Source organism: Dipodomys merriami, unplaced genomic scaffold (genome assembly GCF_024711535.1).
Source record: "Dipodomys merriami isolate MVZ:Mamm:240054 unplaced genomic scaffold, mDipMer1.0.p SCAF_1891, whole genome shotgun sequence".
NCBI lineage: Eukaryota > Metazoa > Chordata > Mammalia > Rodentia > Heteromyidae > Dipodomys > Dipodomys merriami.
This window is the reverse complement of record NW_027203261.1, coordinates 1-26,110: the sequence shown is the minus strand read 5'-3', so window position 1 is coordinate 26,110 and position 26,110 is coordinate 1. Positions and strand designations below refer to the sequence as shown.

The following is a 26,110-nucleotide window of genomic DNA, read 5'->3' as shown; positions in this document are numbered from 1 at the left end:
GAGAGGAGAAAGAGGAGCCATTGGCCCGAACTTTGCAATGTGCAGGTGGAATGTTTTCTATGCCTCATCTTCCATAGGTCCCCCCACCTCCGTTACAGCCCCAAATGCATGATTCTATCCCCAATAAAAGCAGCTAGGCACTGCAGACATTAACTTCTCACTCAGCCAAAATCTGTTAGTGGATGGTTCCAGGATAGATCCTTCCACTCCTTGGGTTTAGAGCTCTGAGTCCCTATCTCTGTTGTCCTCTTAATTTGATCAACTGGTGCATTAGGACTGCAACCAGACATCTCTGCCATCCCTTTATGTCATCTTCTTCATCTGGGAAGCATGAATAGGGTCCAAAGGCTCCTGGGTTGAAAGCTTGCTGCCATCTGGAGATGAGAGAAATGATTGGGTCATAGAGGTTCTGATTCCACCTATGGGCTCATCCACCAGACATCATAGCTGAATGAACTGTCAGGAGGCAGGGCCTTGATAAGTGATTGGATTGTGAGGGCTCTGACTCTACCAATGGGTTCATCCATCCAGGATGTCACAGCTGGGTGGGATCTGGCTCCTACTTGAAAAACAGGGATCAGGAGGCTCACAATTTAAAGCTAGCTCAGATACACACACACACACACAATTGCAATCAATAAGCAGGTTGTAGTGGCAGCTATGCATGTGGGAGTATCATACAAATAGGAAGTTCACACCAGCCCTGGCAACATGAGACCCTATTTCAAAAGTAAACACCCCATCCTTAACCTAAGCAGTAAGAACTGGGACATGGCTCAAGTAGAGCATCTGCTGAGCAGGCGAGGCCCTGTTCAAATCCTAGTACCACCACAATATAATAATAATAACTTAAGGTACCCTTGGAAAGTCTTGATCGATGTATGTTCTTCCTGGACATCTCCCCTGGGCTCCTCACTGAGGATAGGGGACAGCTTGATTTTTTGAGAAGGGATTAAGAGTTGTGCAATCTCCCTGGCCTTACTAACAAAAGACACTGAGCAGATAAATTTTACAGCAATCAATCTCACCATTAACAAGTGGTAGCCATTTATCTCCATGATAAATCTCATCATTATAAATTGTTTCTACTCCTTATGGAGCTGTTGAGTCATAACTCAGAGCTGAGGCTACATGTGGGACTTACATAGGGCAACAACGGTCCTGGCACCTTATTTCCAAATGGAAGAAACCTGCCAAGGACTCTGGAACTTTACAAATGCAAATAGACCCCCTGAGGCAGGAGAGATGCAGAAACAAGGAAATCGTATCATTTTTAATGAATATTAAAAGTGTCAAACTCAGAAATCAGAAGAAAAAGTAGTTAGTACCCTTCTACCAACTCCATTAAGATGTCAAAACACAGCCAGGGCACCTGTGACTCACACCTGTAATCCCAGCTACTCAGCAGGCTTTAATATGAGGATCACGGTTTGAAGCCAGCCCAGGCAGGAAAGTCCATGAGACACTTATCTCTAATTAACCACCAAAAAGCTGAAAGTAGAACTGTGCCTCAAGTGGTAGAGCATCATCCTTGACCAAATGAAAAAAAAATAACTAAGGGGCAGCACCCAGGCCTTGTGTTCAAGCACCAGGACTGGCACAAAGAAGGAGGAAGAAGAGGAAGAGGACAAAGAGCAGGAGAAGGGAGGTGAGGAGGAGGAGGAAAGCTCCAGTGACTGAGGGATCCTGTATAGTTCAGACCAGAGGCAGGCTCAGCTGACTCCCTGACAGAAGGATGTTTCAGACTTTCATAAGTAGCCCAGACTGTCCTAGAACTCTTGATCTTCCTGCCTCAGCCTTGCAAGTGCTAGGATTTCTGGTGAGTGCTATCAAGCACAGACCTGCCTCCCCCCCCTCTTCCTCAGGATGGGTCACCATAAGCAGTGAGACAGGCTGAGCCCATTCTAGCACCATCAGCAAGCGGCTCCGTGAGCTCCCAGGGAGGAGAAAGGATAAAGTATGAAGGTCACTTTGGACCCTGGATCTCCCAAGGTCACACAGTGCTTAAACCAGAGTCAGGGCCCCCCAACCACAGCACCAGGAGCCCCACATTCCATAGGGCCACTAGTTCCTCTGAGCCAAATAAAGACATGTAGCGAAGGGCAGAAAAGGGATGTCTGTGTCAGGTAATGGATAATGACAGCTCTTCTGTATGTCTTCGGCCATCTTTGGAGAGAGATGTTTGCTTTAGGTTCAACAGAAAGAATCAGGGCGGGAGGAGAGGAGGCAAGCAGAGGCAAAGCAGGGCCTGGTCACCAGTACGTTCAGAACTGGCCAAAGGTGGCTTCAGAAGTGGACTGACAGTTCGTGGTCTTAGGAGAGGTCAGGTGGTGATCCATGGTCTCAAGAGGGGTCAGGTGATGAGCAGCTGCACCTGGCTCTTCGGATGTGAGGAGCCAGGGCCCTGCTGGTCATTGTGAAGGATGATGCCTACCAACTGCCATGGCCACGGTGCTCCAGAATCTATACCCACTGTCACTCCATGGCCACACTCTCCTAACTCCTGACCCACTGCCATGGGTCAGTCAGAGCACTTCTGATTCCCCAAAAGGTGACCATCTTCCTTGATAGCTGTTTGCGGCCATGGGCTCTGACCACCAAGCTCACCCCAGTCTCAGCCCCCCTGTGTGACCCTGGTTCCCATCACCAACCCCTGCACATGGAGTTTCTTCTGGGCAGAGCTCACCCCTTCTCCCCGGGCAGTGGCTCCGAGGACCCCATCCGGGCACAATGGATACACTAAGCAGACACCGAAATGCATGGGCTGGTTTTCCACAGACCTCATTTATCCTAATGGAGCACTAATAACTATGTTTTAAATGTGAATACTGTACTATGTGTCTCCATTAGCTTGCTGTGAGCAGCGAGCAAATGAAGGACAGGATTTCAGGGCATAGAAGGATGGGGAGTAGAGGAAGAAGGAAGCCCCCTGGTGGGGGAGGGAGAGTCTCAAGAGAGCAACTTGGAAAATTCCTGGGTTTCATTACTCTAACCTCGGGGCCTCAAGGACCTCCTGTCCTTACAGGAACTGCCAGTCTCAGCAAGTTCTCCAGCTGCTGTTTCTTGAAAGTGCATCTTAATACCAAAAATGTCCCTTAGCAGGGCTAAGAACACAGAGGTCTCCAGGGGCCCATTCACTCACCCGCTGGCTTGGGGCTGGGGGGGCGGGGAGGGTGCTGTTTCATCTCTGCTATTGCATTAAAGCAGGTAGAAAAGAAAACGGTGGCAAAGAGTGGACCTCTGTTCTGTCTAACTGTGTGTGTGTATATGATTGCTCCCCACCCCATCACCCCAAGCAAAGCTTCATTACTTAGTGGGGATAAAAAAAAAAAAAAGCTAGATCAACCTAAAAATAGTCAATAATTACTTTGCAAATGGTTTCAGAGAGCAATTATGCCATTAGTCCAAGTGCCTTTGACTTCAACGAGTTCTCTCAGGCTCTCCACACTGGGAAAGGAGGCTCCAGAGGAGCATAAATGAGTGGCAGGAGACCACAGCATGACTGCCATCCCTACGTACATACACAGGGGCACAACATCCTGCAGAATCCCCCATGGGAAGGAGACCAGCAGTGGCTCCAAGTGACAGCCCAGTAGGGGTCTCAGCCCCTGGGAATATCTGGCCACAGGACAAAGAAGGTGCCATAGGTGCCCTGCCCCCAACACAACTCTTCCATCATCCAGTAACTGGTCTTGGCTGTTCCCACAAACTGAAGCTCAAATACGCACATATATATGTGTATATATATACATAAATATGTATATGGCACATACATATATATGTAGATATATATGCATATATCCTGTAATTTTGCAATTCCAGCCACTAGGGTGGTGGAGTTAGGAATTTGGCTCTCCTGAGACATAGACAGACACTGACACTGCTCACTGCTCACTGCCCCCAGAGCTCGGCACATGTGGCAGGATGGGAGGGATCCAAGCAGATGTTCACCCCCTGCATCATGGGCAGGGAGTTTGTTACATGGAGTACCAACTGTTGAATGTTGGGTGCTACAATCATAGTATCTATTTATGTGGTAATCTCCAATCATGCATCTACCTAATCAGTGCAAATAAGGTGGCACAACCACACTACCTTGGCTACTAAGATGGGAGCCTATCACCACCAATCCATCCACCCACCCATTGATTGGTTTGGGCTAGCTGTCCTCTGGAAACCAGTGTTTTACACCCCAGATCCAAACCACAAGAGCTCCACTCCAAATAAAGGGACACGGTGAGGGGCATGTAAAGGACAATTCTTCCATGGTGGCGATGGGGTGGAAAACAGCTTGGGCACATCATCAGCTATTTTTGGGGTACAGACATTTGCCTTCAGTTAAATAAGGAGACTTTGGCTGGGAATGTGGCTTAGTGGTAGGGTGCTTGCCTAGCATGCATGAAGCCCTGGGCTTGATTCCTCAGTACCACATACACAGAAAAAAACAAAAGCAGTGCTGTGGCTCAAGTTATAGTACACTAGCAAAAGAAGCTCCAGGACAGTGCCCAGGCCCTGAGTTCAAGCCCCAAGACTGGCAAAAAATAAAAAATAAGGAGACTTGAGGACAAAGGTATGCCAAGTTAAAATGGCCACCAGTCCCTGTGTGGCCTAGGTGGTGATCATTCTGGTCCTTGTTTCTGGTGGATTCTGGAGAGGCATGATGGCTGTCTCAGCTGGTCAGGATGAGCATATCCTGTGTCCTGTGGGGTGATCTGTCCTGAGGAGCTCTGCTGGCCCTCAGTGGTGGCTTCATCCCTTGTCAAATTATCAATTTGTCTGGTCCTTCCTGAACCCTAAAGTGATTGCAAAGCAATGGCTGGAAAAATGGTTCAGAGCAGAGACACATACAACATGAGTTAGAGGTATGAGACTCTGCCCCCACTTTTAGTTCATTTGTGGGCCCAACAAAAGTGGCTTTGAAGCAACTGTCACTTGATGCACAATGAGAATTAGTCATTTTTCTTTTTTCTTTTTGGCTGGTCCTTGGGCTTGAACTCAGAGCCTGGGTGCTATCCCTTCACTTTTTTTGCTCAAGGTTAGTGTTCTACCACCTGAGCCACAGCTTCACTTCTGGCTTTTAGGTGGTTATTTGGAGATAAGAACTTCATGGATTTACTTGCCCAGGATGGCTTCGAACTTCGATCCTCAGATCTCAGCCTCCTGCATAGCTAGGATTACAGGGCACCAGGGCGAGCAGAATCACACACACACACACACACACACACACACACACACACACACACACACACACACACATTTAAATGGGCTTGTCTGAAATGTTTTGCGGGCCATACTGAGGTTGTACTTAGGGCCTCATGCCACACCCAAGCTCTCTTCACTCCAATTATCTTTGAGATGGGGTCTCAACCAATCAGCTGGCCTGTCATAGTCAGTGGCCCAGGCCATGCAGGCCACTTCCCAAACTCCTGAAAACCTCCTTTAACCCTCCACGGACACCATCTGAGGGCTTCCTATACCGAAGAAACTGATCCTTTCTCTCTCAGCTGCACATTTGAGTGATCAAGCTGAGCAGGACTCAACTTCCCACAGCTCCATGGAAGGCAGCCTGGGAGACTACTTCCCACCAGTGGCCTCAGAGGGGCCCTGAAGCAGCAATGCCCTTCTGGCCACACCCCCACACAAACCCCTCTGAGAATGTCTCTTTCCCCTCCCTGTCAAAATCCTCCTGGGGCTTCACAGGAAAACCCTCCAGGGGCTTGACTTGTCAGTGTGAGCTATAATCCCAGGCAGGCCTGGAGTCTAAGCTAAATTGCTCGTGCCACTGTGATGATGAACTCATTCTGCAGGGAATTGGAAATCAATTTTTGTCATCATCCAACAGAGTTCCTTTATCAAGCAGTTCCTGATAATGCAACCGACAAGGAGCTGAAGGGAAACATGGAAATGGGGGGAGGGGCGGGAGGAAACAAGCCTCCGTGTGTGTACATGTGTGTGCATGAACTGTATGTGTGTTTGTGTCTGTGCACATGTGTATATGGATGTATATATGCTCATGTGCATGTGTGCATGCTTGTGTGTGCATACATGTGTTTGCGTGTGCTTGCATGTTGTATGTGTGTATCCCAAAACACACCCTGATCCAATGCTATCCCATGTGCTCCTCATTCTCCCATCTGTAACATAAGACCTGAGGCAATTGGCCTACAGGATGAAAGGTTTCTTTTTGTTCTGGCCCACTTGGCCCTGTTGCTTTGGGTTGTGGAGGGGTAGAACACCTGGTGGAGATCACCAGGTGGGGCAAAATGGCTTCACCCCCACTGGAGACAGACAGAGGAAAAGCAGGGCCAGGCCCCTAACAGCCCCTGCCCGGCCAAGTTTCAATGACCTCACTTCCTCCCTGTGGACCACGCCCCCATTAGCCTTCCTTCTCTAGGCCACACCCCTATGGCCTTACTTTCTTCTCTAGACCCCAATGCTCTTACTTCCTCCCTCTAGGCCACGACTCAAATGCATGGGGTCTCTAGGCCACTTTTCCAATACCATCACTTCCGCCTCTAGGCCGTGCCTCTTACAGGTTCCACTGCCTGCCCATGGTGTGGGGCTGCTGGCCAAGCTGTCAGCCCTGGGCCTTTTCGGGACTGGGACTCAGGCCTTGCCCAGACTCCCCAAGGGGCACCTGGGTCTTGTGGCCCACGCCCAGCCCACCGCAGAGCTGGTGTCTGGAAGCCAGCTGGGCTGCCTTGGCAAGCATCTACGCCCCATGCCCCACTGCTCCTGGGAAGCGGGGCAGGGCTGGACGCCAACTGTCTGGGCCCATATCATTTCAACTATCAGCTGAGAACCCTGAAGCCCAAGGCCAAGACATCAGCCAGGGTCAGCCAGGCTAGGAGCTGCAGGGACAGTGCCCAGGCGCTGAGTTCAAGCCTCAGGACTCGTCCCCATCCCTCTGTGCCCACAACTAATCTTCCCTAAGGTTCATTAGCTGCTGCACTTGTTACACAATCCTCGTAGAACTGTGCTCATAGTAGGTCTGCAAGGAATATCCATGACTCAATAAAGAAGAGACCAGGCTGCAAAAATAAAAAATAGCAATACACACAGGGCCAGGGCCAGCCTTGGCTGTTCCACCCACACACCCACACCCACACACCCACCCACCCACACACCCACCCACCCACCCACCCACCCACCTACCCACACACACACCCACACCCACACCCACACACACACCCACCCACACACGCACACGCACACGCACACGCACACGCACGGCTAAGCCTTCCAGCCTCCTGAAGCAAAATTTGTAACCCAATAATGTCAGCCCCAACAGGGGGGGATGAATTTGATCCAGGAAAAATACCATCCCTGGCAACCCTGAAGAATATTAAGGTCTTAACAGCCCGCGGTTTAGAATTGTCTTGAAAGGCAAGCTGGAAATAATTACACACCTGTTACTCAAAACTCAGCAGTAAAAAGGAATTTACATGAGTGCATAAATTACCTTCCCAGCGATATAAATTAGGATTTGAGTGCAGGCTGAGATTTCCCAGGATGTCAAGCAGCTGGGGCCCATCCCCCAGGCACCAGAGGACCTCAGCTGAGGGGGGATCTAAAGGCCACTGTCACCAGCCCTGCTGGAAGGTTCCATGGCTCCACAGACCACCCTTGGAGAGGAGTGCTGGCCCCGAAAGTCCAGCCTGAGCTTGGCAGAGAACAAAGCAGTCTTCTTCCCTCTCCTCCAGTCTCCCTTGGACAGAGATTCCCCCAGGGTTTTTTACAGCTCTATGTTCACATTATCTACACTTCCCTTACGGATGCTGGGGACTGTTTCCTGTGGTTCGAGCTACCATGATGATACATGAGGTGGGCTGGTTTAGAAGACATGGAAGTTTCTTTCTCCAGCATTCAAGGTCAAGGGCAAACTTGCTGCACCAGGCCATGGCAGAAGATGCCAGATCAGAGAGCAGGACCTAGGTGAACCTCAACCTCAGGAGCCCTCCTGCCATACCTGACCAACTCTGTTCCATTAATCCACACCACAGACCCACTCTCCTCACTTGGGATTCAGTTCCCACCTTCAAACCTCAGCCATGACACCAACTGCCACTGGTCTGACTCGTGGCAAGCATGGACCAAGCAGTTTGGAATCCCAGACTGTCTTTGCAGGAGCTTTGGAGTCTGCAGAGGCATTTCCACTGGCCCTCCTTGGGTCTGCAGGAAGCATTCCCATTGGTCCTCCTTGGGTCTGCAGGAGAAATGCCCATTGGCCCTCCATGGGTGAACAAGAGGTATTCCCATTGGCCCACCTTGGGTCTGCAGAGGCATTCTTATTGGCTCCTCTTGGGCACACACCCACCTCCTGGACCACTCTTTTTATTGTTTGTTTGTTTATGTGGTGCTGAGGAATGGAACCCAGGGCTCATGCAGGCTAGGCAAGTACTCTACCACTGAGCCACCTTCCCAGTCCCCAATCACTCTTGAGAGGGGCTGGAGTGCTGTGATTGGCTGGGCTTAGGTCACATGCCCCTCACTGGTGATGCTGGTGACGGGAAGAATGGTTTTGTGCCACCACAAAGGTGAAGAAAGGGGACAGGACAACACCCAGAGGAAATGGGGCTGGGCCAGAGGCAATGGTGAAGCCAGGTGTTCGGGGCATCAGTGAAGAAGGCAGCACAGGCCTCTACCCTGTGGCTGGGTCCTTCCCCCTGCCATGGCCACAACCTGGGGCCTGCCTGGTCTGAGGCAGCCAGTCTCTCTCCCAGGGAGCCTGGTGAGTCAGAGAGTAGCCCTGAGCTTGGGCAGGGGGTTTGACCTTCAGCAGATCCTCAGGATGCCCCGGGACAGAGCCACTTGGAAGGCCATCCAGGTAAGCCCAAGGCCCTGTATGCATTGCCAGTGGAAGGGCAGACCGTGGTGTGAACTTCCTGGGAAGCTCTGCACAGAGCTGGGGGCCTGTGAGCTGGGTCCAAAGGGGCAGACTGGACGTCTTAGTAGGGGTTACTTACAGAGCAGGAGACAGCTATGAGCCCCTAGCCTGTACCACCCAGAGAGTCATCACGAGGACCCTGGAAGACAGACACACATATACTACTACCCCTAAATTCTCCTGTGACTCTGTCTTTAACAGAATCTAGGTCAGAGCACCACCTAGTGTCAAGCCCGCAGAGTAGCTGCAGGTGGAATATGGGATGGCCTGCTTGCACCCTGCTTGCTGTCACCCAGGATCCAGCCAAGGGAAGGAGGTCTTGTGTGCTGCAGTTCACCTGGTCCAACAGCTAAGTAATGACTTGCTACAAGATGGTGTTACTCCAACTCCAGCAAGGACAGGACCTATACACCTAGAGATCAGTGCTGTGACCTGGAGCTCAGCACTCCTCATGGATAAACAAACCCCTAAGGGTTCACCTAGCCTCACAGAACAACCTCTCTGGGAAGAGAAGGCTGGATGGTGAATCCAAATTCAGAGGTGCAAGATAAGCAGAGCTTAGTTAAGGTCATGCCAAGGACATGACTGCAGTGAGTCTAGATTCCTTCCTGAAACCCATCTGCAAAAGGGGAGAGGGGCTGAGCACATCAAGGCACACCTGTCATCCCATTTAGAGAAGACATAGGTAGAAGGATCTCAGTCGGAGGCTGACACTGGGCAAAATTGCAAGGACTTTCTGAAAAAGTATCTATAGCAGCTGGGCACTGGTGGTTCAAGCTTTCCATTCTAGCCAATCAGGAAGCTGAGATCTGAGGATCACGTTTCAAAGCCAGTCCGGGCAGGAAAGTCCGTGAGCTCTTAACTCCAATGAAACAACAGGAAGCCAGAAGTGGTGCTGTAGCTCAAGTGGTAGAGTGCTCACCTTGAGCTGAATAGCTGAAGGACAATCCCCATGCCCAGAGTTCAAGCCCCACAACTGACCAAAAAAAAAAAAAAACTTAATTAAAACTGTTGCTGGTGTGCCAGTGCTTCCTGCCACCATCCCCAGCCTTCACCCCACCAGTCCCTAGAGAGATACCAATTATCTCCCCGGAGGATGTGAAGTGTTCAACACGCTCTCTCCTAAATGACACGAATCTTTAACATATTATACCTAAAAAATAAATTCATATAGCACTTTTCTGAGAAAAAGAAATGCTCCAAGTTTGGATGGATGGATGGATGGATGGATGGATGGATGGATGGATGGATGGATGGATGGATGGATGGATGGATTGTGGACAGATGGAGGATGAATTGATGCATGAACGGATGGTAAAGAGGAGGATAAGGGATGGAGGGTAGAAAGATGGATGATAGATGAATTGAGTGGGTGAATGGATGGATGGGTGGATTGTGGATGGATGAGCATGGATGATAGATGGATAGATTGGGTGGGTGGATGGATGATGTGTAGATATTGGATGGGTGAATGGATTATGGATGACTGATGAGTAAATGGGATTGGATTAATGATGGATGGATGGGTGGATGGACAGATGGTGGAGAGATGGATGAGGGATGGATGGGTAGATAGATGGATGATGGATGGATGAATTGACGGGTGGTAGATGGAAATATATTTGGTCTTTGCTCCTCTTAGCACAGAACTTCAAAAATCTTCTTTAAGAAGATATTAAAGTGAATCATGTTTTGATGGTGAGATTCTTACTAAGCCATCTTGACAGGATTCTTGCTATATCTGGGTGATGTAAGGATGAGCAAACCACCTGGAGAGACTTCAGAAAAGCCCCTAAACTTTGGTGCCATTGGGTTATTATGGGGGAGCACTGCCACCTAGTGTCCAAAGAGGTGAAGAGCAGGAGCCTGAAGAGACCATGAAATGGTCAAAGCAGGGTGGTGGCCCCACCAAAAAATCTAATGATACACTTCTTGCCATGTTGTGTGTGTGTGTGTGTGTGTGTGTGTGTGTGTGTGTGTGTGTGTGTGTGTGTGTGTGTGTGTGTGTGTGTGTGTGTGTGTGTGTGTGTGTGAGTTCTGAGCCATGAATTCAGGGCATGGGTGCTGTTCCTGAGCTTTTGTGTTCAAGACTAGTGCTCTACCACTCAGTCCACAGCTCCACTTTCAGCTTCTTTGGGTGGCTAATTGCAGAAGAGTCTCACAGACGTTCCTGCCCAGGCTGGCTTTGAAAAGTGATCCTCAGATCTCAGCATCCTGAGTAGCAAGGATGACAGAAATGAACCTTGCTTTTGCCACCTTTTAATATTTGCAATTGGTTACATTTTTTATTTACTTTGTTAATTTAGAGGTGATATACAGTGGGATTACATTTACATTCACCAGGTAATAAATACATTTCCTTACATAGAGTATCATCTGTTTCCCTCATCCTCTCCCATTCCCTCTCTTCTATCTGCACCCACGAGTTGCATAGTTGTCTTTCATCCATGTTTAGTACACTCCACTGCCACACTTTTTCACCCTTTTCCCTCAGATTCTATGCCCTCCCCTCCCTTTCCACAGATGTTCATGTGAATACACTATCTATAAGGTAAAGAACACAGAGTCATCATATAAATAAAAAAACTAAGAAAAAAGATAGTTATTTCCATATCTTTGGAGTTCATTTCAGTATGTGTATTATATAAATAAAAAGAGGTGCTTGGGTATTTGAGACTAATAGATTATAGGAGAATTATTTCATAGTCTATGAGATCTGGTTCTATTAAATATTGACCCATGTATCTTACAATAAATATATATTTTAAAAATGACCCATGGCAGCTTTAGAATGTCCTTGTTTGTGATCATTTAGGTAAATGCCCAAAAGTGGGATTGCTGGGTCATAGGGAAGCTCTATGTGGAATCTTTTGAGGAACCTCCATACTGCTTTCCAAAGTGGTTGAACAAGTTTACACCAGACCAACAATGCAGTAAGGTTCCCTTCTGTCCACATCCCTCCAGCATCTGTTGTTATTAAAGTTCCTGATTATAGCCATTTTAACTGGGGTGAGGTAGACGAGCAGAAAAGATCAGAAAAGTTGATGTTATGCAAAATGACTCCAAGATAAGGATTCAAATGTTTTTTTTTTTCCTTTCTTGGGATTGTTACATAAGATGAGTTCTTTATTGCTTTGTACGTCCCTCCCCCACAGTATAACCCCTGCTTTCACTCTATTTGATGTTGGTATAATTTGTGAAGAGGAAAGGAAAAAACAAATCATTTAACTCTGGATACAGGAGGACCCACTGCTACAATGATATGTACAAGTCGTTATGTTGAAAAATGAACTTTACAACTTTGGCTGGTGTGGGGGTGGGGGAGTAGGGGTGTGGGGGTAAGTAGGGATGGGAAGGGGAAAAAGGAGGAGGCAACAATTCTTGATAAGAAATGTACTCGTTACCCTGCCCATGTAATTGTAACCCCTCTGTACAGCATTTTCACAATAATTTTAAAAATGACCCATGGTTTGCCTCATTTGTAAGAACTACAATATGTCTATGATATTCTGTAACAAGCTCTCAATACCCCAAATTGCTAAGTGCATAGGACCACATATAATGAAACATAACAACATGAACTCCAGGAATCAGAAAGAAGAGGCTCTTTTCATATCTTGTATGTAGTTATTATTTTTTTCCTCTTATAGTTTTCTGTACCTTGTGTCTTTTATATAAATTTATTCATTCTTTGGAAAAGAAAGGGAATCACAGAAAAAGCAGGACAAAGGATGAAGTAATGCAACATTAATACTCACTTGGCACTAAGTTGGAAATGAACCTTACAACTGTGGGGAAGGGGACTAGGGATGGGTAACATGGAGAAATAGGGATGGGTTAACACTATTTAAAAACAAATGTATCCATTACCTTACTTATGTAAGTGTATACCCCAGATCATCATCTTTTCAATAAAGATAAAAAATTTAAAAAATGTTTTCCTAAAAAGTCAATTCAGCCAAAGGACACTGGATGGAATCTGCACAAGTTAAAGTAACAAGATTATTGCATGCCAAATTCAGTGCCAGAGTTCTTTTTTTTTGGGGGGGGGGTCCGGTCGTGGGGCCTGAACTCTGGGCCTGGGCGCTGTCCCTCAGCTCTTCAGCTCAAGGCTAGCACTCTACCACTTGAGCCACAGCACCCCTTCCGGCTTTTTTCTTTTTGCGTATGTGGTGCTGAGGAATCGAACCCAGGGCCTCTGGCATGCAAGGCAAGCGCTCTACCACTGAGCCACCTTCCCAGCCCTCAGTGCCAGAGTTCTAACAGGCACTAAGTATCCTGGTGCCAGTGGCTCACACCTTTAATCCTAGCTACTCAGGAAGCTAAAATCTGAGGATCACCATTCAAAGTCAGCCTGAGCAGGAAAGTCCATGAGACTCTTATCTCCCAAAAAACACCAGAAAATGGGAAGTGGCACTGTGGCTCAAGTGGCAGAGCCCTACCCTTGAGCTGAAGAGTTTGGGTCAATGAGGCCCAGAGTTCAAGCCCCACCACTGACAAAAAGAAAAAAAAAAAAAGAAAACTGGTACTAAATAAATACTAGAGCCCCTAATTCCTTTGAGGTCCTTTGATACCCTCTTGTTACATGCGATCTTTGGGGAATGATACTGTTTTCCAAAACAGTGGCTCATGGGTCATCGGAATCAAAATCATATGAAAAGCTTGTAAAATGAACATTGTCTCAGTCCCAGACAAGAGATGCATTTGTCTGTATCTAGAGAAATAACCTCTCTGTAACAGTCTGGATCTTAGACTCCCTCTGCGTTCCATTACTTCTGGTTGGAGCTGTACTGCAAAAGATGCTACTCGCTGAGCAAGCCATTAAGAACAGTGTCTTCAAATTCACACATTATGGCTGTCCTCATGAGCTACACTCATATGACTGAGATTTCAGAGGCCAGAGAATGACTAAGATACAAAAGCAAAAACTTTTGGCAGGAAAAACTCATAAATACACAAAGTCCTCTACAGACAGACAACAGGAAAAGCTGGAAGTGGGAATACTGGGTAAGGCCTTGGTCCTTACACACCTTACACAAGAGACCAACACAAAACTGAGGCTAGGAAGCACTGCTCTGACAGTTCAAATCAGCAGTTTACAAGAAGTGGCACTGTGGCTCAAGTAGTAGATTGCTAGCCTTGCACAGGACAAGCTGAGGGACAGCGCCCATGCCCAGAGTTCAAGCCACATGATCGCCAAAGAAAAAAAATCCTCTGTTTACTCACACAAAATGAGATGCTACTTTTTTTTTTTTTTTTGTGGCTCAAGCGGTAGAGTGCTTGCTTTGAGCTGAAGAGTTGAAGGACAGTGCCCAGGCCCAGAGTTCAAGCGCCACAACCAACAACAACAACAACAAAAAAGAAGAAGACCACTGAGGTTAAAAGTCGATATAGAAGCCCAGCAATGGTGGCTCACACCTTATATAATCCTAGCTACTCAGGAGGCTGAGATCTGAGGATCACAGTTCAAAGCCAGCCCGAGCAGGTAAATCCGTGAGACTCTTATCTCCAATAAACCACTAGAAAACAGGAAGTGGTGCTGTGGCTCAAGTGGTAGAGCTTTTGCCTTGTGCTGAAGAGCACAGGGACAGCTCTCAAGCCCAGAGTTCAAGCCCCATGACCAAACAAAAAAAATCTATAGAAAGAATTATCAAATGTGATTATAGACCAGGCACTGATGGCTCACACCTATAATCCTAGCTACTTAGGAGGCTGAGATCTTAGGATCATGTTCAAAGTTAGCCCAGGCATAAAAGTCACCAGGAGACTTTTATCTCCAATTAACCACTCAAAAGCCAAAAGTGGCACCATGTTAAAGTGGTAGAGGACTAGCTTTGAGGCAAAGAGCTCAACGACAGCACCTAGGCCCTGAGTTCAAACCCCACTACCAAATAATTATAATAATAATAATAATAACCATAACCTAAATTGCTAACAAAAAGCAATATTGCTTTACAAACACTCATCTGAGCCAGGCACCGGTGGTTCACTTCTGTAGTCCTAACTACGTAGGAGCCTGAGGTCTGATAATAATAGTTCAAAGCAAGCCCCACAAGGAAGGTCTCTGAGATGCTTATCTCCAATTAACCACCTAAAAACTAGAAGTGAAACTCTGCCTCAAAGTGGTAGAGTACTGGCCTTGAACAAAAAAGCTCAGGAACAGTTCCCAGGTCCTGAGTTCAAGACATGACCAATGACCAATGGAAAAAGAAAAGAAAAGAAAGCACGAGAGACAGAAGGGTAGGGAGGAAGGGAGGGAGTCAGGAAGGGAGGGAGGGAAGGAGAGAGGGAGGGAGGGAGGGAAGGAAGGGAAGAAGGAAGAAGGAAGGGAGGGAGGGAGGGAGGGAGGGAGAAAAATCTCATCTAAGCATTTTAAACATATAAATTTAATCTTCTTTCTTTGCCAGTTCTAGGACTTGAACTCAGGGCATGTGCACTGTCGCTGAGCTTCTTTTGCTCAAGGATAATACTCTATCACATGAACCACAGTACGACTTCTGGCTTTTTCGTTTATATGGTACCTGCTGAGGGATCAAACCTAGGGCTTCATGCATGGTAGGCAAACACTCAACCATTAAGCCACAGTCCCAGCCTCATAAATTCAATCTTTTTAACACTGCTAGATAGATACCTGTTAGAGAGATACCATTATGACCCTGATTTACAAATCAGGAAAATAAGGTCATTTGCCCTACTTAACAGGACTAATATTAGACAAATTGAATTCATACTTCACAGTTTGGCTCCATGATATGTCATTTTAACCTATAATGCCTTTCTGGAAGAAAAGAAATAATTAAAGGAAATAAAAGTAGACATTCTGAAGAAAATAATTCAATGTGTGTTCAATGCTGAAAAATATCAGACAATGGAGTTGGGAGAGACCCTCCAGCCAGGTGCCAGTGACACACACTAAATCCTAGCTATTCAGGAGGTTAAGATCCAGATCATCAAGGTTTGAAGCCAGCGTGGGGAGGAAAGTCCTAGAGACAACATCTCTAAAATAGCCAGAAAAAAGCCAGTCTGGAGGCATGGCTCAAGCAGCAGAATGCCAGCTAAGCATGCATAAGGACTTGAATTCAAACCTCAGCACAGATAACAGTTCCTCTAATGAGAACTGTTTAAACTCCAAGTCTCATTCAAGCCAGGCATCCTCCCACTTAAGCTATACCATAGATGGGATCACAGATATGCACCACCATGCCAGGCTTATTGACTAAAAAGGAGTGGCACTGTGGCTCAAGTGATAGAGTGCTAGCCTTGAGATGAAGAGCTGAGGGACAGCGCCCAAGTCCAGAGTTTAGGCCCCACTACTGGACTCAAAAAAAAAAAAAAAAAAAAAAAAGAATCAACTCAACAAGAGAAAGAACATGTCAACATAAAGATTGGGGGGAGGGGTATGGTCATGGGCCTTGAACTCAGGACCTAGGCATTGTCCCTGAGCTTTTTGTGCTCAAGGCTAGAACTCTACCACTTTGAGCCACAGCTCCACTTGCAGTTTTCTGGTGCCTTATTGGAGTTATCTCATGGCTTTTCCTGTCCAGGCTGGCTTCCAATCATGATCATCAGATCTCAGCCTCCCAAATTGCTAGGATCACAGGTGTGAGCCACAGGCCCCCTGCTGACATAAGAATTGTATCAAATGTTCATAGAAGTCAAAAGTGGAAACAAAGCAGAGGCCTGGTGGCTCACACCTGTAATCCTAGCTACTCAGGAGGCTGAGATTTAAGGATCGCTGTTCAAAGCCAGCCCCAGTAGGAAAGTCCATGAAACTCTTATCTCCAATAAGCCACCAGAAAACCGAAAGTGGTGCTGTAGCTCAAGTGGTAGAGCAAGCTTAAGAGTTGACGGACAGTGCTCAGGCCCAGAGTTCAAGCCCCATAATTGACAAAAAAAAAAAAAAAAAGTGGAAACAACTCAAACACCTACTAACTACTGAATAGATAACCAAAATGTAGTATATCCATACCATAGAATGTTCAGCAATAAAAAGAAGTAACATTTTAGCCGGGCGCTGGTGGCTCACGCCTGTAATCCTAGCTACTCAGGAGGCTGAGATCTGAGGATCGCGGTTCAAAGCCAGCCCGGGCAGGAAAGACTGTGAGACTCCTATCTCCAATAAACCACCAGAAAACCGGAAGTGGCGCTGTAGCTCAAGTGGTAGAGCGCTCGCCTTGAGCTGAAGAGCTGAGGGACAGCGCCCAGGCCCAGAGTTCAAGCCCCATGACCGACAAAAAAAAAAAAGAAAAAAAAGAAGTAACATTTTGATACAGGCTACAACATGATAAAGCTCAAGAATATGTCCAGTGAAAGAAGACAAATACTACATATTCCATGATATGAATTAGAATCTGTTAAAAGACAAATGTATATGTTACTGGTAGTTTAAATAATTTTTTTTCAAATTCTAGAATTATGAAGAATACTGTAGCCACTAATAATATGAAAGATTTCTAGTCATTTTCCCTTTCCTAACTAAAAAAGAATGAAACTAATGTGAACTATTGTACCATTAATATATTAATACTTTTGTAGGAAAAAGTCTGGACAAATATTTCCCAAAATATTATTGGCAGTAAACTCTAAGAAGTAGGATTACATTCAAACATGTATACCATCTAGATCTATCCTTGCCAAATTAAGTATGAGAAAAGACTATCCCCTCCCAACCCTCATGATGCTTCTGCAGTTTGTATCTGCCATTACTGTGGTTTAAACTCAGGGCCTTTCAGCATCCCTCAGCAATCTCCTCCTCACACTGGTAATATATTACTTGAGCCATACCTCTGCTTCCAGCTTTTTGCTGGTTAACTGGGCGGGGTAGGGGGAGGTTGGGAAGGTATGGGAAGGGGAAACAAAGGAGGAGGCTACAATGCTTGATAAGAAATGTACTCATTGCCGGGCGCTGGTGGCTCACGCCTGTAATCCTAGCTAGTCAGGAGGCTGAGATCTGAGGATCGAGGTTCAAAGCCAGCCCTTGCAGGAGAGACTGTGAGACTCTTATCTCCAATAAACCACCAAAAAACTGGAAGTGGCACTGTAGCTCAAGTGGTAGAGCGCTCGCCTTGAGGTGAAGAGCTGAGGGACAGCGCCCAGGCCCAGAGTTCAAGCCCCATGACCGACAAAAAAATAAAAAGAAATGTACTCATTATCTTGCCCATGTAATTGTAATTCCTCTATACAGTGTTTACAGAATAAATTTAAAACAAATAAAGAATATAAATAAATAAACGTCTCATGGATTTGACTTCCCAAGCTGACTCTGAACCACATTTATCAGATCTCAGCCTCTTGAGTAGCTAAGATAATAGACATTAGCCACTTGCACCTGGCTTGTAGAATATCTTTTTTAAAAGATTTTATTTATTTATTTATTTGTTTGTTTGTTTGTTTGTTTGTTTGTTTGTTTTCGGTCATGGGCCTGAACTCTGGGCCTGGGCCCTGTCCCTGAGCTCTTCAGTTCAAAGCTAGCACTTTACCATTTGAGCCCCAGCGCCACTTCTGGCTTTTTTCTGCTTATGTGGTGCTGAGGAATCGAACCCAGGGCCTCATGAATGCAAGGCAAGCAATATACTGCTTAGCCACCTTCCCAGGCCCTAGAATATCTTTTAAATAAATTATTTTGAAAACAGAATTAAATATACAGAATATAATCCCCAATTATTTTAGATTTAGCAGAATTTTTCTGTTATGTGACTATAAAAGTTCTACATAGCCAGGTGCCAGTGGCTCACGCCTGTAATCCTAGCTACTCAGGAGGCTGAGATCTGAGAATCCACGGTTCAAATCCAGTGCAGACAAGAAAGTCCATGACACTCTTATCTCCAATTAACCACCAAAAAAACAGAAGTGGTGCTGTGGTTCAAGTGGTGGAGCACTAGTCTTGAGCTGAAGAGCTGAGGGACAGCGCCCAGGCCCAGAGTTCAAAGTCCCACGACTGACAAAAAAAAGTTCTACATATATAGGTTCAATTTCTGTACTTACCTTTTTTAAAACTATATTTAATAGAAAGTTAAATTCTCCTCAAGGGCCCAGTTTTGTAATACCTTAGAATACTGTACTCCACCTACCATAGGTGAATGAACTAAAATTAATCACCTTACTCAAAGGTATAAAGGAATCTATGATACAAAAAAGATGAAGCAAGCTGGGCGCTGATGGCTCACACCTGTAATCCTTGCTATTCAGGAGGCTGAGATCTGAGGATCTCGGTTCAAAGCCAGCCAAGCAGGAAAGTCCATGAGACTCTTACCTCCAATAAACCTCCAGAAAACTAGAAGTGGTGCTGTGGCTCAAGTGGTAGAGCATTAGCCTTGAGCTGAAGAGGTGAGGGACAGCACCCAGGCCCAGAGTTCAAGCCCCATGGCCAACAGAAAAAAAAATCTCATTCTACCTTCAAATGATGCAATTAAATGCATCTTCTCAAAATGTAAACTGAGAGATAAAGTACAAGAGCAATTAACAGTAGAGCTAAAACTAAAAGAATGCTTAAGCAGAAGCAATTAGGGCTACTGAGATGAACAAGAGAAATTAGAATCACAGACATTATGGCAAAATGAAATAATGGCCAAACCCAAGTGGAAATAAGCAGAGACACAAGTAAAAGATTTAGAGTAATGGAAAAGAACAACCAAAGCTCTAGTCTCAGGACAAACTTCACATACACAGAGTTAATAAAGTTCACAAAGAAGCATAATAATCCCTATAGAATCTCTGGACCCAGAGCTATGTTTATAAGCCATCATCCTGTTTGCTCCATTTCAAGATATTTTTACTTCCTTTATGCTTCCATCAAAATTCTTCCAATTAGCTCTGACAGTCACAATTACTTGTTCCTTGCAACGAATAGCATTTTTCAACTAAAAAAAAGAGACTGGAGGCTTACCTTTGAGTATCACCAGTGGCACTATTTGAAGAGTTTACACTCATGGTAAGTCTTGCAACTCCTTAAAAATACCCCACTGTTTCTTAATGATATAGTTCTTTATTGGCGATTGAAATTGTTCAAGATGTCTGTGTTACAGGTTAGGTGGACTAAAGTCTGTTAATATAATAAACAATACAACAGCAAGTTTATATTTGAATCCTGAAAGAACTGATTATTTTCCTTTGGATCTATAGGCTGGTTGCTAATTTTTTTTAAATTATTGTATAACAAACAAGGGATTTTTTATTTTTTTTTATTTATTTTTTTTTTTGGTCCGGTCGTGGGGACTGAACTCTGGGCCTGGACACTGTCCCTCAGCTTTTTCAGCTCAAGGCTAGCGCTCTACCACCTGAGCCACAGCACCACTTCCAGCTTTTTACTTTTTGCTTACGTGGGGCTGAGGAATCGAACCCAGGGCCTCATGTATGCAAGGCAAGCGCTCTACCACTGAGCCACCTTCCCAGCCCCACAAGGGATTTTTTCAAAGAAGGGTTTATTTTTATAAAGCAGCAGGCACTGGTGGCTCACACCTGTAATCCTAGCTAATCAGGAGGCTGAGATCTGAAGATAAAAATTCAAAGCCATCCTGGGCAACAAAGTCCATGTGACTTTTTTTTTGGTCGTGGGGCCTGAATTCTGGGCCTGGGCGCTGTCCCTCAGCTCTTCAGCTCAAAGCGAGCACCCTACTACTTGAGCCATGGCGCCACTTCTGGCTTTTTCTGCTTATGTTGTGTTGAGGAATCAAACCCAGGGCCTCATGCATGTGAGGCAAGCACTCTACCATTGAGCCAACTTCCCAGTCCCATGAGAATCTTTTATCTCCAAATAACTACCAGAAAAACTGGAAGTAGCACTGTGGCTCAAAGAGGGAGAGCACTAGCCTTGACCAAAAGAGTTCAGGGACAGCACCCAGTACCCAAGGTTAAGCCCCACAATGGACCAAAAAAAGCATTGGAAGCAAAAATGACGAAAACATTAAAAAAAAAACCCACAAACATGATCCTTCTTGAAAGAACAGGTATTTACTTTTAATATTTTATAAGAAAAGTTATCCAAAAAATAATAATTGTGGAAAAATAATAACAAATTATGTTTGAACTTGGAAATGGAATATGTAGTACCCAACTGCAGGACAGATAATTCTATTTCTTTTAAAAAAAAAAAAAAAAACAAGCAGCTACTCCTAATGAAGTTTTTTGTTTTGTTTTGTTGGTTCTGGTCCTGAAGCTAAAACTCAAGGCCTGAGTTTTTGGGCTCAAGGTTAGCACTCTACCACTTGACGCACAGCTGCACTTCCAGCCGTTTTAGTGGTTAATTGTAGATGAGTAACAAGTCTCCTGGCTGGATTTGAACCAAGAGAGTCAGATCTCAACCTCAGGAATTGCTAAGATTACAGGCATTAGTCACCTACTCCCTCTGCCCAACCAGATAGTTGTAAAACTATATTGCAACTGAAAAGTCCAAACCACTCCCAAATAAAAGGTCCAATGGTGATTTGTGGTTTCTTTTATTCAGCGTTCCTCAATAGAAATTAAAAAAAAAAAACATGAAAAAGAAATAAAACAAAAAGGGGCTGGGAAGGTGGCTCAGTGGTAGAGCACTTGCCTTGCATGCATGAGACCCTGGGTTCTGTTCCTCAGAACCACATAAGCAAAATGAAAAAAGCTGGAAGTGGCGCTGTGGATCAAGTAGTAGAGCACTAGCCTTGAGCTAAAGAGCTGAGGGCCAGCTCTTCCGGTCGTGGGGCCTGAACTCTGGGCCTGGGCACTGTCCCTCAGCTCTTCAGCTCAAGGCTCGTGCTCTACCACTTGAGCCACAGCGCCACTTCCATCTTTTTTCATTTTGCTTATGTGGTGCTGAGAAATCGAACCCAGGGCCTCAGGGATGCAAAGCAAGTGCTCTACCACTGAGCCACCTTCCTAGCCCTAAAAATTTTTTTGAAAAGCTAACAATCCAATAAAATATACAATTTAAAATGCCCCCTTTTTTTTTTAATTCAGCAAGTCCTGGGAAAGAAAACTACAGTTATCTCTCTCGACAGGTAAACTCTCACTGATAAACAAAAATAAAAAACAAAAGCAAGAAAATTCAGCTGACACTGGTGGCTCACTGATAAGAGGACAATTAAAATTTAAAACCATCCTGGTCAGAAGTCTTTGAGACTGCATCTCAAAAAAATAATAATAAATGAAAGATTGAAATTGGGGCTATGTCCATTTTACTATATGGGCCATGTCCATTTTAATATGCTAACTGCTAATTCTGCTTCTGTAAACCTGCTTGCGCTAACACTGACTCTTCCCCTCCCAGAAATAAGTTAAAAAGTTACAAAGTCCAGATGCAGGCCGGCCCAGGGACAGGGTCTGCAAACATAGATATGTTCTTCTAACGCCCTGTTTAGAAACTCTCAGCAAGGGGGCTCAAAATAAAGACCATCTGGTGAGCCCAGCAAACTAGGGAGCCTGTAACTATGTGGACTCCCCTCCAGAGAAGCCTCCCCCCCCCCTTAGGGAACCAACTAGTTTTCAACAAGTGTTACAAAACTTCCTGTGCAGAGCTGAGCCAATCCTGGGGAGCCTGGGGTCTTATGCTAATCCTGTGGTTTTTGTCTTTAAAAGTGCCTGTAACCTCTGCTCGGGGCTTCCAGTCTGCCTTCGACAGGGAGACCGTTTGCACAAACGCCTAATAAAATCCTCTTGCTTGTTGCATCTGCTGGTTTGGAGTCTTGGTTCTTGGGGTGCCCTCCCGTTGAAGAAAGCATCCCAGTGAGTCTGGGGTCTTTCAATTAAAAAAACAGCAAAAAAGGTAGGGCCAAGGCTCAAGTGGTAGAGGTCCATATATGAACAAGAAAGCTAAGTAAGAGCAACAGGCCCTGAGTTCAAGCCCAATACCAACATAGAAAAGAACAATAATGATTAACTCTCTTGATCATAGAGATATCTCTATAAAAATCTTTTTTACTAATGTGTACAAAAGGCCTTCTTCATAAATTACCTTTTAATAATATAATCTACGGTAATTTTCAAAGGCCTTCTTGCAAAAAGATAAAAGGAAGAAGGAGCCAGGTGCTGGTGGCTCACGCCTGTAATCCTAGCTACTCAGGAGGCTGAATAGTTCAAAGCCAGCCTGGTCAGGAAAGGCCATGAGACTCTTATCTCCAATAAACATACAGAAAACAAGACGTAGCGCTGTAGCTCAAGTGGTATAGTACTCGCCTTGAGGGGCAGTGCCCAAGCCCAGAGTGCAAGCCCCACAACTGACAAAAGAAAAAAAAAAAGGAAGAAGGAAAGAGAACTTGTCACTTGCTTTAGCCTGCCTACTTCCTAGAAACCTCTTCTATAGGAGATACTTCAACTTATATAGAGCCAATTTACCTTACTTCAGTATTAAGGAATCTCTGGGTAAATATACTAAACAGAGAGAAAATAATTCACAGCATCCAAATATATGCAAATACTAATAAACCACGAGAACGTCTATTCACAGAAATCTAATATTCTAAGAAGACAATGGGTTTTTGTTATTAATTTTTTTTCATTTTTATCTTCTAATGATTCTACAAAAGGGTTATAGTTTTACATGTACATTTGTTTGTACACTGAGTCTTGATCAGTCACCCCTCCCATCACTCTGTACTACCAACCCACCCATCCAGCAGCCATATCAAGTTCCTGTCCTTCAGTTTTTATTACTTAACCTAGAACTCTGAAAAACATTATTCCTGATTAAGAAAGGGAACAGGTAAAACTTGAAGTGATTTGTTGAAGGGGAAAGAAATAATGAAATAATTATTGACATTTTGAACGTACAAAGACATCCTGAAGGGGCTGGGAAGGTGACTTGGCCATAGAGTGCTTGCCTCACATGCATGAGGCCCTGGGTTCGATTTCTCAGCAACACATAAACAGAAAAGGCTAGAAGTGGCATTGTGGCTCAAGTGGTAGAAAGCCCTAGCCTTGAGCTGAAGAGCTCAGGGACAGCGCACTGGCCTGGAGCTCAAGTATCATGGCCAACAAAAAGAAAAAAGAAAAAAATACATCCTGAAGACTAAAAAGAGGAACAAAATACCAGTGTGCTCTGTCTCTGCTCCCACTAAGCAAGCCTCAGAAAGGACCACTGGGGATTTAAAAAAATTATTCAAATAAAGAGACTAAGGAGAAGACACAACACAGTACCAAGAACTAAGTCTCCAGGCTGGGAAGGTGGCTCATTGGTAGAGCGCTTGCCTTGCATGCATGAGGCCCTGGGGTTCAATTCCTAAGCACCACATAAGCAGAAAACGCTGGAATTGGCTCTGTGGCTCAAGTGCTAGAGTACTAGCCTTGAGCTGAAGAGCTGAGGGACAGTGACCAGGCCTAGGGTTCATGCCCCACAACCTGAAAAAAAAAAAAAGTAAAGTCTACCACAAACACAAAATGTTCAAGAGTAATAGACTAATAAAATAGTTTGGCCTAAAAACGTGAAATATCAGCCAAAAGGTCAAAAGGCTGACAAATGAATGACAAATGATGAGGAATGAACGAATGAGTGAATGGCGTGGCTATGCCCCTAGGGGCTGACTGTGGGGAGGCGGAGTCCTACCTGCTCTTCTCTTCCTAGGATGCTCCTCCGAGATCTAGCTGCAGTGGGCCAGGACTGGCTGGGAAGGCTTGTCCCGGCTAACGATGGGGCCCCGCAGCGGCCCAAACCAGCCCGGGGACCCCCGTTCCCCCCACGGCTCCGCTCCACACCTCCCGTCCCAGTCGAACCCTTTACCTCTGGGGGCGTTGTGGTCCAGAGGTCCTTAGACCCCAGAGGCAGCTCCCAGCCTCCGAGTAGGAGGCCCCAAATGAAAACTGTTGGAACCTGAGGGCCTCTAGGAGCCTGGAGAGGGAGGGGGAATACCCCGCCCCCCGCAGCCCCCACTTCTGGGGGCTGAGCAAAGAAGGAACTTCCCTCACACACAGCTCCTAGGACTTTCTCGGGCCTTCCAGGCTATGCCCAAGTCTCACGTCCCGCCCCCCCACCAGCCGTGGGGCCTGCCCTCTGCTCCCGCCGCCTGCCACCAGCCTCTAGCTTCCCGCTTCCCGCTGCCCAGTGCGGGCAGCTCCAGGATACGTACTCGGAGAATGCCGGGCTCTGATTGGGAGAGCTCACCCGCTTCAGCTTTGCCTTCGCCTAGACAGGCGCATGCACTGTTGCTGTGGAGGGGAAAGGAGAGGGAGGAGGCACCGATGCACCTGCACAAGGTGCGCACGAGTGATCCGGCACTAGGCTCTCCTCCTCCCCAAGCCTGCCTTCATGCTCACACTGCCTTGGCTCCGCAGGGGGTTCTCGGGTCACAGAGACTCCTGATCCTAATGGGAGCGCAGCTTCCCGCTCCTCAGCCCTTTTGCCAGCCTACTGAGTAAACATCACCGAAGCCAGAACCCAGCTCCTGCACCTTTACCCCAGCAGGCGAGCCTGGGGGCGCCCCAAACCCCACCCCAGTGCTGGGGGGGGGCGCAGGACCTCCAGGGACTTCTCTGGGGGGCTGCTGCATAGGTGGCTGCATTTCTCTCGCTCTAGTCCCCTCCTCCCATCCTCTTTGTATCCCAGTTTGGGGTGGGGAGATCAAAGGGGTTGGGAGCATGCAGGTGGATTCAGTGCATCTGTTGGTGCTCCTGTTATAAATAGTGTGTAACAGATCTCGATCTCTCTCGTATACACACACCTAGATAATGTGTACAGTACTCTGATTTCTCTTGTTAGCTGCTTCACAATCTGCCGCTGCTTTGGGGAGATTGGAAAACCAAATCCTCTTTTGTTCCTTGGCTTTTGAAAGCCTATTCCCCAATGAACAATGCAAATTGGCAGGATTTTGATTAATGATTGTATGCTCCTTTCCAAAAAGGTGTTTAACACAAAAAAAGCCTTTTATGTTAAACTATTCCGTGTCGATTGTCTTCAACCTGAAAGCAAGGTGTAGGGGTCGACTTTCCCCAGCTCTCCCTCTGGAGAGGCAATGGTCATAAATGCAAATATAAGTTGAGATTAAAACCTCCTTGATTCTTGTGTCTCTGAAATCTTAATTGGTTTGAGTTTAGTCATTTAGATTTAAAAGGAAGATTGTCTGTTTCCTAATACTTTGGCTAGAAAAAGGATAATTGCTTCAAAAGAAAGAGGCTTAAGGAAAGAAAAAAGAATTAACCTGCTCCAACATTTACAAAAATAATGGAAAAATACATAAAGCTAGTAACAGTAGAGCTTTTTACAAGCTCTAAATAATATTTTGTAATTTCTTATGTAAGTTTTAATAGCATTATAAAAATGTGTAG

The 26,110-nt window shown here is 45.8% G+C and overlaps 1 long non-coding RNA gene across 2 annotated transcripts; it reads right to left on the bottom strand.

The window, feature by feature from the left end:
- Positions 1-324: 324 nt before the first annotated feature.
- LOC138830328 (uncharacterized) lies at positions 325-25,206 on the bottom strand. 2 transcript variants are annotated; one of them, XR_011372995.1, is made up of 3 exons: positions 24,916-25,206; positions 19,773-19,928; positions 325-374 (listed from the first exon to the last, which is right to left on the bottom strand). It is a non-coding gene; the product is annotated as an uncharacterized lncRNA (long non-coding RNA). The 2 variants fall into 2 exon arrangements; XR_011372996.1 differs by lacking the exon at positions 24,916-25,206 and adding an exon at positions 24,396-24,711.
- Between the last annotated feature and the right edge of the window lie 904 nt (positions 25,207-26,110).